The sequence below is a fragment of the Emys orbicularis genome, chromosome 7 (assembly GCF_028017835.1).
Source record: "Emys orbicularis isolate rEmyOrb1 chromosome 7, rEmyOrb1.hap1, whole genome shotgun sequence".
Lineage (NCBI taxonomy): Eukaryota > Metazoa > Chordata > Testudines > Emydidae > Emys > Emys orbicularis.
In genome coordinates, this window is record NC_088689.1 from 119,377,502 (window position 1) to 119,391,206 (window position 13,705).

Below are 13,705 nucleotides of genomic sequence, written 5' to 3' on the forward strand. Positions count from 1 at the left end.
AACCGAAGAAGCTAACGTCTTTGTTCAATGTCTATTATACGTAGTTGAATAACTGCAAACTGTGTTTTCCAAAGTTTCCCTTCTTGGGTGTTTCTAACTTCTTGGGTCTGACTTACCAAACAATAATGATTAAACTGTATCCCAACTGGCACTGCCTCTATCTATCAGGATGTTTTAATGTGTTGAATATATGTGGTTTATATGTTAGCAGGCCAGATTGCTGAGTTCAAATCATAGTTCTATAGGAGTGAAAATTGGAGCCGCATTCTGCCCTGAGTGACATGGGTCCAGGTCCCATTAACTTTCTGTGGGAGTTGTAGCTATTTGACTGAGGGCAGAATTTTCTCTGAGTTAATCCATTAATAGACTACTTGCTGTCAGTCTGCAGCCACTCAAAGTCAATCAATTCCTCTAATGAATCAGGAACTGGAAAGGCAGAAGGCAATTATCTCTACTTTTAGATAATTTTAGAGGGTCTCTTCTATGGACAGAGCTGAATCAGAATCAGATTTAGAGTTTACATTCTTTTTTTTTTAATTAAATGAGAAATCCATCAAAATTAAAGTCTTCCCACAAGACCTGACTCAGGGTTGGAGGAATAAGTGAATTCCATCCTTTCAGAGGAAAATGAAGGGGTTTTTTTTGAAGTGGGGGGATTTGACTTTTTAGGGATGAGGGAATTTCTTGACTTTGGATGAATATTTTGGGAGAAATCCTGACAATTGAAATCAATGGGAGTTCTGCTATTGACTTGAATGGACCCAGGGTTTTCCCCTTTATCTACGTCTTTACCTTGGTTGGATGTAAAATAAGAATGGAAGACCAAAGGTCTGATTATCAGTTGCACTATGGCCATTTTATGCCACTCTGGCAGCAGTGATTGGAAATATCCCACTGAGATTACTCCTTGAAGAGAGGGTCTCCCAGCTTGCGTAAGGGCTCTCCACCAGCCTTACTTGAAGCAAAGGAGGTAGATCGGGGGCTTGATCAGAGGGCAGTGCACTTCAGCTATTCCCTGTTTTCACAGCATCAACAGTGAAGCACAACATAAGTAGGAGCAGCACTGAAACAGTCCTAGCTTACCCTGCAGGCCAAGCCGCCTTTGCATGACCCCCAAAATACAGGGAGCACAAAGGTACTTTCAGGAATCCTTGTCCCTATCTCTGTCCCTTTCCCAAGTGCAGGATGGGAATAATGGAGAATCAGGCTCTAGGTTTCAGCAGATTCTTCTGCTCTTCAAATATTTCTGGGACACTGGTTGTAGAAAGATTCTCTGAACTCCCTAATAATAATCTCAAAGAGCCAGGTGGACAAAGCTTAATTAAAATGGTACACTATTATCTGCTAGTACCAGCAAAGCTTTTGCTGACAGGGGAGAATGGTATCTCTCATCTGATGAGTGTGTTTTCCTTTGTTAGAAGTTCTGTGTGAAGAACTCTCTGGAGTGCCCATAGCTTGCTGTGATTCAGAGCTCTATGAAACCTGACAGTTTCAGTTCACAGGAATTCATGAGGATAAGAGGAATGTCTTTCCAGTTTCTGTTCATATGAGTTTGCACTCCTTGAATTTTGCTTTGAGTTTCAGATTCTAATAAATAAATAAAAATTCCCTTCAAAGTCAAACTCCACCAAAATTGCCAAATTTGGCTTGGTTTAAAGTGAAAACCTTTTTGAGGCTATAGAGCAGAATGTGCTTCCCAAACAGAAGCACAGCTCAGCCCAGACTTACTCCAAACTTAACTTAGGCTTAGAAACCTTAAATTTATCAGCATGTTTGCTGTCAGTTTCATATTTATAAACATGTGAAGAGAGAATAAGTAACCATGAATAATGTATTGCTTTAATTAAGCCTCTTTTCAGCCTTTGGAATATTTGTGAACAGACCCCATATTCTCTGATTTGTTATTCAAATACTTTTGGATTTAATCATGGGTTTTTTGGAAATGAGCTAATTTGCACAGTTGTGACTGCTCAGGTATGTTACAGGTATTCTTTCTGTCCTCTGACTAGGTGAGCAGAAAAGCATTCTTGTGTGAAAACCTGAGGGTATATTTCATAGATTTTTAAAGCCAGAAGGGACAATTATAATCATCTAGTATTACCTCCTGCATAAAACAGACCCTGAATTTCACCCAATTACTTCTGTATCAAGTCCATAACTTCTGGTTGAGCTACAGCATATATTTTACTCTTGCCTACACTACATGATAGAGGGTGATTCCCCTGTTTGTGTACATGTGCTCACGCTAGCTCTCATTGAGCAAGTGCAGATATAAATAACAGTGTAGTCATGGTAGCCTAGGTAGTGGTAGCTAGCGAGACTATTTGTATGCAGGCAAAGGAATCACACCCCCTAGCTGGTAGCTTAGACATACCCTTAGCAAGACATCCAGTCTTGACTTACAATTCACCAATATTCACGCAGGCTACTTTGAATTTGCTTTCTGAACCAGTTTTGCCAGACTTCATAGAGAAACTGCTGAGCTTCAGTTCATTTGCAAATTTGACACCATCAGCTCAGGATTAAACAAAGACGGTGAATGGCTAGCCAACTACAGAAGCAGTTTCTCCTCCCTTGGTCTTCACACCTCAACTACTAGAAGAGGGCCTCATCCTCCCTGATTGAACTAACCTCGTTATCTCTAGACTGATTCTTGCCTGCATATTTATACCTGCCTCTGGAAATTTCCACTACATGCATCTGACGGAGTATTCACCCACGAAAGCTTATGCTCCAATACATCTGTTAGTCTATAAGGTGCCACAGAACTCTGTGTCAGTTTTGCCAGTAAAACTTGATCACTCAAATGTGCGTGTCAAGCAAACACAAAGGGGGGAGTGTGGACATGACCAAAGCAAATTCATCTGAAAACTCAAGAAAATGTTTACTGATTTTTTTTCTTTGCACTATTTACCCAACTCAATGAATTAGGAAAACAAGCAAGTTCAACTATGTTCTGAAATGTTTTTTTCCATATTCTTAGGAAGTTATTGCAAATCTGGTGTGGACCTAGCAGAAATATCAAGGAAAAATACTTAGGTATCTCATAATTCAGGATTGGTGGGATAACTCCAAAGTATCCTTCAGAATGGTGAAGGTACAATGCTGTCAGGAACAGCTATCTCATACATACCTCTTACCCTTCGGCCCTAAGTTAAGGACCTGATTCTGCTGAACATTTTTCAACTAATGGTCTTCCATAGCCTTCAGTAGGTTTACAACTGACTTAATGCCAGCATCAAAGCAGGGTCGGTCCATTTGTCGCTAGTTCTGACTGAAACCATGTATTCAGCTACTTGCTAGGGAAACAATTTACAGAGCCTGGTTTGCATGTGGTTATACTGTACATCTGTGATCACAGCCAGTCCTTTGAACCTACAAATAGGCCCTGATACTCCTTCCATTGAAGTTGATAGCAAAAGTCCTGCTGATTTCATTGGTGGAGAATCAGACCTACATAGTGCCCCATAACTTGCTAAAGAGGTGGACACTGGTAGCATTAGGGCACTAGAGACTTAAGTTCCATTCCAGCCCTACATGTCCATGATTTTTATAGTGTATCTGTTTGCTATTTTAAAGCAGGTTTCTTTACTTACAGCATTTATCTGCCCTCCTCCTCATCACATTTGTTCTTAATATGGCTCTTAAGAATCTCAAAACAAAATGACATGCTAATAAAACTGGGTCTTTATGTGCTAGCCCCAACTAGAGAAATGGTTTTATTTTTCAAAAGGGAAAACCATCTTCTGTAGTTTTTAAAAAGAAATCTGATGAGTTCCCAGGAGTTTGAAGTAGAAAAGAACAATGAACAGAATGTTCAAGAACAAAGAAATAGCAGATAACGGGAAGATTAATCAAAATGATATTAAAGACTTTGTTTTGTTTTGAAGTTGTACTCTGTTAAGATTCTAAAATCTAATTGTCTTAAAGATAATAGCGTGGCTCCTCAGCTATAGCATGGATGTGTGTCATGTTGGTAGAGAAACAGCAACATTGCAGATCCAGGACAGGGACTGACAAGAAGGTGGCAGAGGGGTCATGCTCTCAAAGAAACACAAATACTTTCACTACTGATTACACAGCACAGTGCACAAGTAGGGATACAGTTGTGGCCTCTGTGATTCTGGGGTGGCTGTGTGGACCTGGTCAGGGATCTTTTAGTCAGGTGTTTTCCAGGCAGAAAATGTTAATTCCGCAACACCAAAACTGTTTGTGGGAAAGCCGATTTCAACAAATCTCTTGACCTGGAAAATGTTATGAAATTGCAAGATGTCCTGTTTTCACATTTTCAAAATGAAAAATTCCAGTTTCCTGCTTCTAACTGCCTTTTTTCAGTTAAGCATTTGAGCTATGTATAGTTTAAAACAATTAAAAATAGTCCAAATAAAACAACAAATATTGAAAGTATCTCAAATCATTTTGATTGCCCCAAATCAAATTTATTTGTTCAGTTGGTCAACATTGTCAGAAACTTGACTTCTCATCCTGATTTGGGTCAAGCAGGGCTGCCCAGAGGATTCAGGGGGCCTGGGGCAAAGCAATTTTGGGGGCCCCTTCCATAAAAAAAAGTTGCAATACTATAGAATACTATATTCTCGTGGGGGCGCCTGTGGGGCCCGGGGCCTGGGGCAAATTCCCACTTCCCTCCCCCCCTCCTCCGGGCGGCCCTGGGGTCAAGAACTTTTTTTTATCTCAGATATTTTCCAGGGATGAGAGCCATTTCCTTCCCAGTTCTAGCTGGGTACTTGTCTGGTCCCTGAAGACTTCTCTAACTTACTACTCTTGGCCCCTGGGGCCAGTATGGCGGTCAGGGATCAATGGATTTAAGGAAGCCCCAGAAATCCCCACATTCCCCATATGCTGGCAACAGGAAGGGGAAATAGGATAGGGAACTCTTGCATCTCTATGGCAGCAACTGGTCACAGTACGAACACCCTTCTTGGCTCATGTAGTCCAATATCCTGTCTCTTGACAGTAGCCAGCACCAGATGCTTTTGAGGAAAGTGAAGGAAACCCCAAGTATAAAATTATGGGATAATCTTCCCCAGGGAAGAGACTGAGCTAGAGACTGGATTAATCCTTGAAGCATCAGAATGATATCCCACCCCATCAAGTTCTCCTGAATACAAGGACTTTACCTCCTACCACCCTCACAGGCACTAGTCACCCTAAAGGGCTGACTAGAGGAGCATGTCCTTCACATCCTTAAGAAATGCAGCAGTGATACCTGCTGGAGAGCTCCAGGATGCATCGTACACTCCTGCGATACAATGCCTCCTACTTCTCCCACTGAGGCAACATGGCTCTGTGTCTCATGGTTATGTCTGTAGTGCACAGTGGAACTCTTAATAAATGCCTTTCTGGAATTTCAGGTATATTATAGTGATATCCATCTTCACATATAGAAATAGACATAGCTATAGCTATATCAGTTTCCAGTCCAGCTGCAAGATCAGGTCCAGATTCTGATACCCTTACTCTTGATGAACAACATATTAAACCTTAAAAAGCAACAGAGAGTCCTGTGGCACCTTTAAGACTAACAGATGTATTGGAGCATAAGCTTTCGTGGGTGAATACCCACTTCGTCAGACGCATGGGTCTACGTCTCATGCGTCTGACGAAGTGGGTATTCACCCACGAAAGCTTATACTCCAATACATATGTTAGTCTTAAAGGTGCCACAGGACTCTCTGTTGCTTTTTACAGATCCAGACTAACACGGCTACCCCTCTGATATTAAACCTTGAAATCAATGGGATTGTGTGTGTTAGTAACTGCTAACCAGTGCGAGTAAGGGTATCAGGCCCTGATCTTGCAGCTGGGCTGAAAACTTATTGCAGCAAAATCAAAAGTCAATGTATGAAAATCTGGCCTGTGTACTATACCTACAGTATATTGTTGGCCCAGTGGAAATAAGGATAAACTACTTCTGTTATTAAAAGAAATAATATATTTTAGTCAGATTTCAAGACCAAATGCAGGAGACTTTTAGTCATATCACCAAAGAATCAGTCAAGTGAGGATCTCTGGAAATTGTGTGGAACATTTTTCAGTCATAATGGGAACTGCCTACCTTTCACATTGTAGGAAATCTAACCTCATAAATTTCCACTACTGTCCTTGATGCATATTACTGTTTGAACAAGAGACACAAGGAAGGTTTAAGAGAGATCAGGGGGACAGAGAAAGAGTAACCTTAAATACTAAATTTAAAATGCTATTTACTTGCTTGGCATTTCGGGCCTGATCCAAAACACACTGAATCCAAGTCCTTCCATTGACCTCAGCGGACTTAGAATCAGTCTTTTAGGGCTTGATCCTACACTCATTGAAATCAATGGCAAAGCTGACTTTAATGGTGAAGGATTAGGAATTTAATGTCTCCATCTAATCTACTGTACAATGAGTAGCTACAAAAGCAAGCGTTGCAAGGTATCACTTCATCTGTGTGTGGCTTCCTCCCACTGTACCTGCAAATGGAAAACTTCTCAAGTTTCTTTAGGAAATCACATGGGTAACTCACCATATAGGATTCCTCTCTCTGAAATCCTTACTGATAAGAAGGGGCCTTCCCAGTTTTGGCCAAGGTAGTTCTTGGATGAAATAATAAAACCACAGCCACTTGTAGTCACTAATAGAGCTGGGCAAAAAAAAAATTGTCAAACTTTTTGCCAAAAATATGCAGATTGGGGTCAACATTTTGTGAATTTGTGCTGATTTCAGCAAATGGCTTCAGCTGAAACAAAAATGGCATTTTTTTAAAATCTGCATCTTTAGGTGCCTAAAAACCTTTAGAAATCTGGCCCCGGGTGCTCTTGTATCTGCAGGGTAGAATATAATACACAACACAAATCTCACTTAGCTGCACAGAGTTGCCGATTGAAGGATATGCATTCATAATGCTCAAAAACTCCAGTGCACAGACCCTGAAATTTATGTAGTAAAATAATATATTCCATCTATTCTTAAGCCTCTTGCTCTATTTGTTTATATTTCAAGGCTCAAGATTTAGTTGCAACAGCACTTTGGACAAGGCTTAAAATTCACATGGGAATTCATAAAAACACATGAGGCAAGAGGGCAGGACCAGATCCTGATACCCTTACTCAATTTGAATAGTACATCATGCCGTCCATTGAGGACAATGGGACTACTTGTAGAACTACAAGGTGCCTCAGTGTCAGCCAGGCTTTGAGACTCTGGTCCCAAAAGAACAACAAATATTAAGAGTGAAATCCTAGCCCCACACTGAAGTGTGTAGGAATTTTTCCATTGATCTCATTGGGGCCAGGATTTCATCCCCAACCTTGCATGATAGAAACTCTTAAAGGAGTCCAAACAAGGAAAAAAAACTTCCATATAGTTTCTAGTGTGCTGCTGTAGAAAAGCCACAATGGAGCTAGGCTGACTTGCATCTGCTAAGGATCTGACACTCCACTGAGGTAAATCCAATTATTTTTAATTGTTAAAAAAATGTTTACTTTCTAAATAACAACTGAAAGAAATTACTCTTTTGATCAGCATTTTAATAGATTAAACCCTTTAAAAAAAGGATTAAAGAGACACGGATACTGTACAGCAGTTGGCATTTTTTCCTCTGATATCACTACCTTCCATTTTTGCTTTTTTACATATCTATTGTTTTACAGAAGAATTTGAAATGTTACTGTTATCAGTTCTTTCCACCCTTTCTCTATTTGCATACCTATTGAAATATTGTTTTTAAAATATATTTCCTGATGTTTTCCTGTGTCTTTCTCTGTATGGATCAGTTGATGAAGAGCAGTATATCACCTCAGAACATTGTAACTTGGTATTACTGTTTCTTATTACATGTAATTTACTTTTACTCGTTGTTTTGACACAGTTCAAATGAAAAGCTTTGAAACTGTTTTGCATAAAATGTTCTATTCTTTACTTATGCAGTTTGGAGTCCGGGTATGTTCAGAGTTGAAAGTGTTAAAGACAGAAAATACTGGAATCAAATTTTATGGGAGAACATAATGTCTCTAAAATATATGGATAAAACAATGTATCTAAAGTGATTTGTATGGTGCTATAGCTAAACATATGGTCGGTATCTAAAGTAGCATTTCTCAATTCTTTTCTACACTAGTATCATCTGGGATCCCCTTGCATCTAGCAAGGACCCCCCTCCTCATTAAGTCATATGGGAAGTTCAGGTGGTTGTGACTCACTGAAACCTGTTCATGTCCTACCATGGGGTCATGGACCTCTAGATTGAAAACTCCTGTTCTAAAAGGTATTCAGTGTGGTATAGGAGGATCAGAAGCACACCTGTTCTTATTGATAAATGATATACACAATGCTTAACCCCGGCACCTCTACGCATGGCAGTTCATAGCCCCAGTATCTCTGAACTTGCCCCATCAGTTATGAAAGTAAATCTTTGCTTGAGCCCTGGCACCTCTTTCATTACAAATTAAGCCCTGGTTATGCATCTAGGAGTCAAGAAAAAATGGACTATTACTTGGCTACTGACAGAGATCAATAGCCTGAGATACAATCTTGCAAGGAGATAAACATACCTCTGAGGTTCTGAGTGCCACAGACTTCAGTCAAGTTTCAGAGCACCAGCACAGTGTAGGATTGACTCCTTAATGGGATTAGATTATTAGCCATGATAATTCTCACTCATGTACACAGGATTAAACAGACTTCCAAATTTGGGTTTGGGAAAACGATTTATCTACGGGCATATCAGAAGACACCTTGTGTTCTCCCACTTATTCTGGAGCACTGAGGAAGAAATCATCTATAAAGGGATGGGGAAGGCTATATTATATGGTGAATTTCCTGACATAATGAAGCAAAAGGAGAGGTCAGTAGGTAGCCAACCTCAGTCCTTCCTCTGTTCTGTTAAGGGCCAAATCCTCTGGTGGTGCAAACTGGCATACATCCATTGATAGCAATGAGGCTATGTCAATTTTCCCAGCTGAGGCTCTGGCCCTAGAATTATTTAAAAAAAAAATCTGACTGCATTCAAAAGTTCTCCATTGTCAACTCTAAAACATTATTTTTAGTTACCTAGACTCCAGGAACATTAATGGTAGAAAATCCTATAAAAAGCATATGGACAATAGAACACCATTAATCAGAACATCTGTACAATCTTCCCCTAAAATAGGTTCTGATAAGTAGATCACTGCTTTAAGTGTAAAATGAAACTCATCCTTAACCATGGAGTCATGACCAGCACTTCCATAATATCTAGCAAATAAAAAATGGTGCAGTAAACATAAGTTCCCATGTAACCTAGGACCAATTTATGTATTTGTTTAAGATGGGTTTTTGAAATGGGGATTCAATCTGATTCTCTAACTTTCCTAATGCAGGGCTAGCTTTAAAGCAGACTTGGCATCATAGAATGACAGATGTGAGTGCTAATGACTCAATTTTTAAAACACATAAATGCTCAACTCACGGAAACGTTCACTATCTCAGTCAAAGAACTTCGGGGAGTTGAAACAAAATGTCAGAAATTCATTGGCAAACCTATAAATCTCAGAGCACAATTTTAACCAGATTATAATGATGGCAAAGTGAAAAATGCCAGCTTGCTCTAAGAAACTTACATCAGAGAAGGCAGATCAGTGGATTACTGGCTTTAACAGAATCGGAACAAATTTACATAAAAAATATGGAGCATTTCATTTAAAACCCATAAACAAGAAGAAATCACAAGAAGAGAGCAAGATCAAGACTGCATTCCTTTCTGGAAGATAACTTTAGCCATGATATTCTATGGCCTGTATTATATAGGAGCTCAGACTTGATGATTTGACGGGCCGCTCTGGACTTGGAATCTATGACTCGCCCTCTATGATCAGGGATTTTGTATGTGGGGTGGGGGTGAGATGGACAAAGATTGACAGGGAATTGAATTGTTGTCCCCCAGCGCCTAGGAGGAACTCTACAGGAAACATAGCAAGCTTCATTGCATTCCCATTTCTGCAATGGAACCCCCAAGCTGGGGGCTCCTGGAGCAGCTGCCAGTAGATATGCCCGTGACGTCACAGCTCCAGAGGCCTAGATGCAAAGACTGAGGGAAATCTGCTAACATGAAAGATTAATGTCAAAATATTCTAACTCCAGTGCAAATATAATAACTATTGGCAGATTAATTAGACATTGTCTTATTGCAAAGGAGAATGTCTAGGGACTCAGTGATTCTCAGTCATTGCATGGACTGAATTGACCTCAGCCTGACCAGAGTAGTGAGGATTGCATAATGGGGGGAAAACAGTTCCCAGACACCTGAACCCCTACAGCTGATAAAACTTAGAAATCTGCTTTCACAGTAAACTGCACTATAGCTTTAAAAGGGATTTTTCTAAATGCAGGTCTTAGCCATTATATCTGCTAAGAGTTGTGAAGCAAAATATTTTCCCTTCTCAATTATGCATCATTTTCTCCATCTCTGCACTGGTGTATTGATTCAAATTATTTAATAAACCACATTTTCAGGGGTTATATAATAAACCACATTTTTCCTGCTTTTATGAAGGAGGATTATAGTTATTGACCTTTATCTAATATTAAAAAAAACATTGTCATGTTGCTGTTTGGACATAAAAACTATGTTTTTGTTTTAGGCTCCATCATACAATGGGATCTGCCTGCATAGACCCTCATGAACACAGAGAACCCCACTGAAGTCAAGGGAACACAGCTCATGCAGATCTTGTTGCGTGATTGTGACCATATGCAAGCTTCTTATGGTGCAGAGCCCTTAATACACTTTCAAGTCAATAGGACTTCAGCATACACTTAAAGTTAAACACATGCTGGGCGGAACAGGGGTGGACTTCTGCATGTGCTTTCCTTCATCAAAGCCCAAATCTGTTACTTGATGTGTCCCATCATTCTCTCTTTTTGCAGTCAGTGAGAGATCTGCTTGCCAAAGGACTGCAGCTTTAATAACAATGACGAACTGCATCTTTTCACGTTTCAGTTTTGCAGTACACATTGTGAAATAGATTGACAGCACGCATGTTATTGTTGGATAGTTTTTATGTGATAATCAGTAAACCTTTCGTTCACATCTTTTTTTCAAAGGAAAAGTCATCTGGCTGAGGGACTGAATTTACACACCCAATTAAATTAAACAGTCCAGTTATAATATCAACTATGCTATGGAAATAAAATAGATGTATATTTCCGTCAAATATTTTTTTAAACAATCAAGACTAATACTTGCAATACGAAGCATGCTGGAATAAGTAGTCATGCTGTTGAATTATTTGAAGTAATTTAACATTTTACATTGCAGATCTAAGACACCATACTTTAGGCTCCTCATTACAACTTCCTGTATAACATATACTTTCTCATTCATGTGCCCTGTGGTTTATGCACCTCATCTGAGCAGATGCTTTGCAAATCATAAATTAAACCATGGCTTTATTGCCTCTCATTTCTCTGACATTATTGGCCTTGTCATGGGTCCCAGATACAGAATTTTATGACATCCAGTAAATCCCTCTTGGTTGTTTGTTACTCATAACTTCAGCTTCAGAGCTTTGTCATCAATAACTTTTTTTAACAAGAACAAAACTTCCCAGGGTTTACACCTGGAAAGATAATTTACAGGGCTATTATGGATAATGGCAAAAATCTCATTTGAATGCTTTTTGCTTAGACCTATATTACTTTTAGAATACCAATTGATCCAGCAAAAGGTCAGTTAATTCAGAAATAATTCAATCATGTATTCAATTCCATTTGCCAACTTCTACTGAATTAGAAGTTTCATAATATTTAGAAGCTCTAAGTTTGACTTTTCCAAATGAAGGGAAATTTATTATCTGAAATGAAACTGCTTTCCCATGAGAAAATATCCTAAGCAATAGAAGTGCCAAAGAAAACAAAACCTTTATTTCATTGTGTTGTTTGCTAATAGTGCTCAATGAATTTTGTGAAAGTTGGCAAAAGCAGCTACCATTGGGTAGATAATAGGGAATGTTCCTGGAGGAATATACTGTAATATAAGTGAAATAATTGTTTTGTATAAGATATCTATAAGAATTTATACAATCCACCAATCTTGCTGCAGCTGTTAGTATATCATATCAGCACAACATTGCTAAACACTTGACCACAAAATGATCATGGCCACTTGTATTCTAATTAAATCAGTTTGATAATAATATGAAATTGGTAATGCTGGTACATTTTCATGCCTAAAGGTCAACATTACAACTAGAATACACTACAGAAGTTTCCTTCAACCAGTGTGTATTCAAGAGGGGATTTTTGTATTATAATTGCTTCAGGATTATCTGACTGTGATTTTGCTTATAGTGACTTAATCATTTCATTTCTGATCGCACTCCTTGTAGTGGGGCGGCTGCCCCACTCCCTAAGATTATGGGCTGCGGCAGGCCAGTAGGCCTGCACAGACGCACAGCCAATGGGAGAAGGGCTTACTGGGAGCCAATCAGGGCCCAGGTTGGAGACAGCCAATCAGGGCCAGGCTCAGCCCTCTAAGAAGGCTGCTCAAAGAGAGGAGAGTCAGTCTGTCCTAGGCCTTTGACAGGGGAAGGTCTGTCTCCAGAGCGGGGAGACTAGCACCTGGGACAGCGCAGTGCTGGGCTGGGCAGGGCAGGGCAGGCCCCGGGGAGCAGAGGGTAACTCCAGCCCGGTGTCTGCCAGGCTGCAGGCCCTGAAGGGAAAGGCCTAGCCGGTGCGAGGGGCCGAAGGGGAAGCGGCCCAGGGACGTGGACAGACAGAGGGAGAGAAGGAGGGCAGGACGGCTGCCACTAGAAGGTCCCTGGGTTGGGACCCAGAGTAGTGGGCGGGCCTGGGCCCCCCCCCCCCCCTTGCCTTGCACCCGGCTGACGGGAGTGGCCATCTAGAGCTGCACCAACCCCCTGCCAAGAGGGGTGTGACTTTGGGGGTGCAGTTGGCCACATTGGCCAGGGCGCAGAGAGGCACCTGATTGACCCCTCCCCCCCTGCCCCGGAAGGGGGCGAGGATGGACTAAGGGGCACTGCTGGAGGGCAGTGGTCCTGAAGAGGACGCCGCGAGTTGGGGAGCAACGTGGGCTCAGAAGCCAACCGAGGGCAAGACAACGGGCGGGATACCACCGAGAGGGGACCCTCCACTGGACTGAGCTAATTCCCGGAGTAACCGGTAGGAGGCGCCGCGATGGTGAGTCCCAACCGTTACACTCCTCTCTGCTTATGTCACTTCATTGGATTCATAAAAGGATAATGTTTGAGGCTGAATAAAACTGAAGTACATTATTGCTCTGGCTCTATATTAGATTGGAGGTTTACTGTGGAAGTTCCTGAATTTTAGGCCTCAGAGGTCTGGGCTCAACAGGATAAAGACAAGTACAGTTCTGTTTGCCATTCGACAAGCCCTACCTTCCCCTCTTTAGAAGCACCCTGAGGACTAGTGATGTGCCCAGTCCTGTCTTGATAGCCAGGGCTCATTCAGGAAAGATAAGTTTAGCTATCACTATCAGCAATCGCGCTCTGCAGTCTGAAGATTCTTATCGAATGCTTGCTCCTTTTTGCTGTTACTTATGAAGGACCCCTTGCTGTAATCCTTGCCTAAGCAGAACCCAGATTGACTCTAAGGTGCATGGTTGTACATACAAACACACAGGGGCCAGATCCTCAGCTGGTGTAAATCAGCATAGCACTATTGACTTCTGTGAAACTCTGCTGATTTG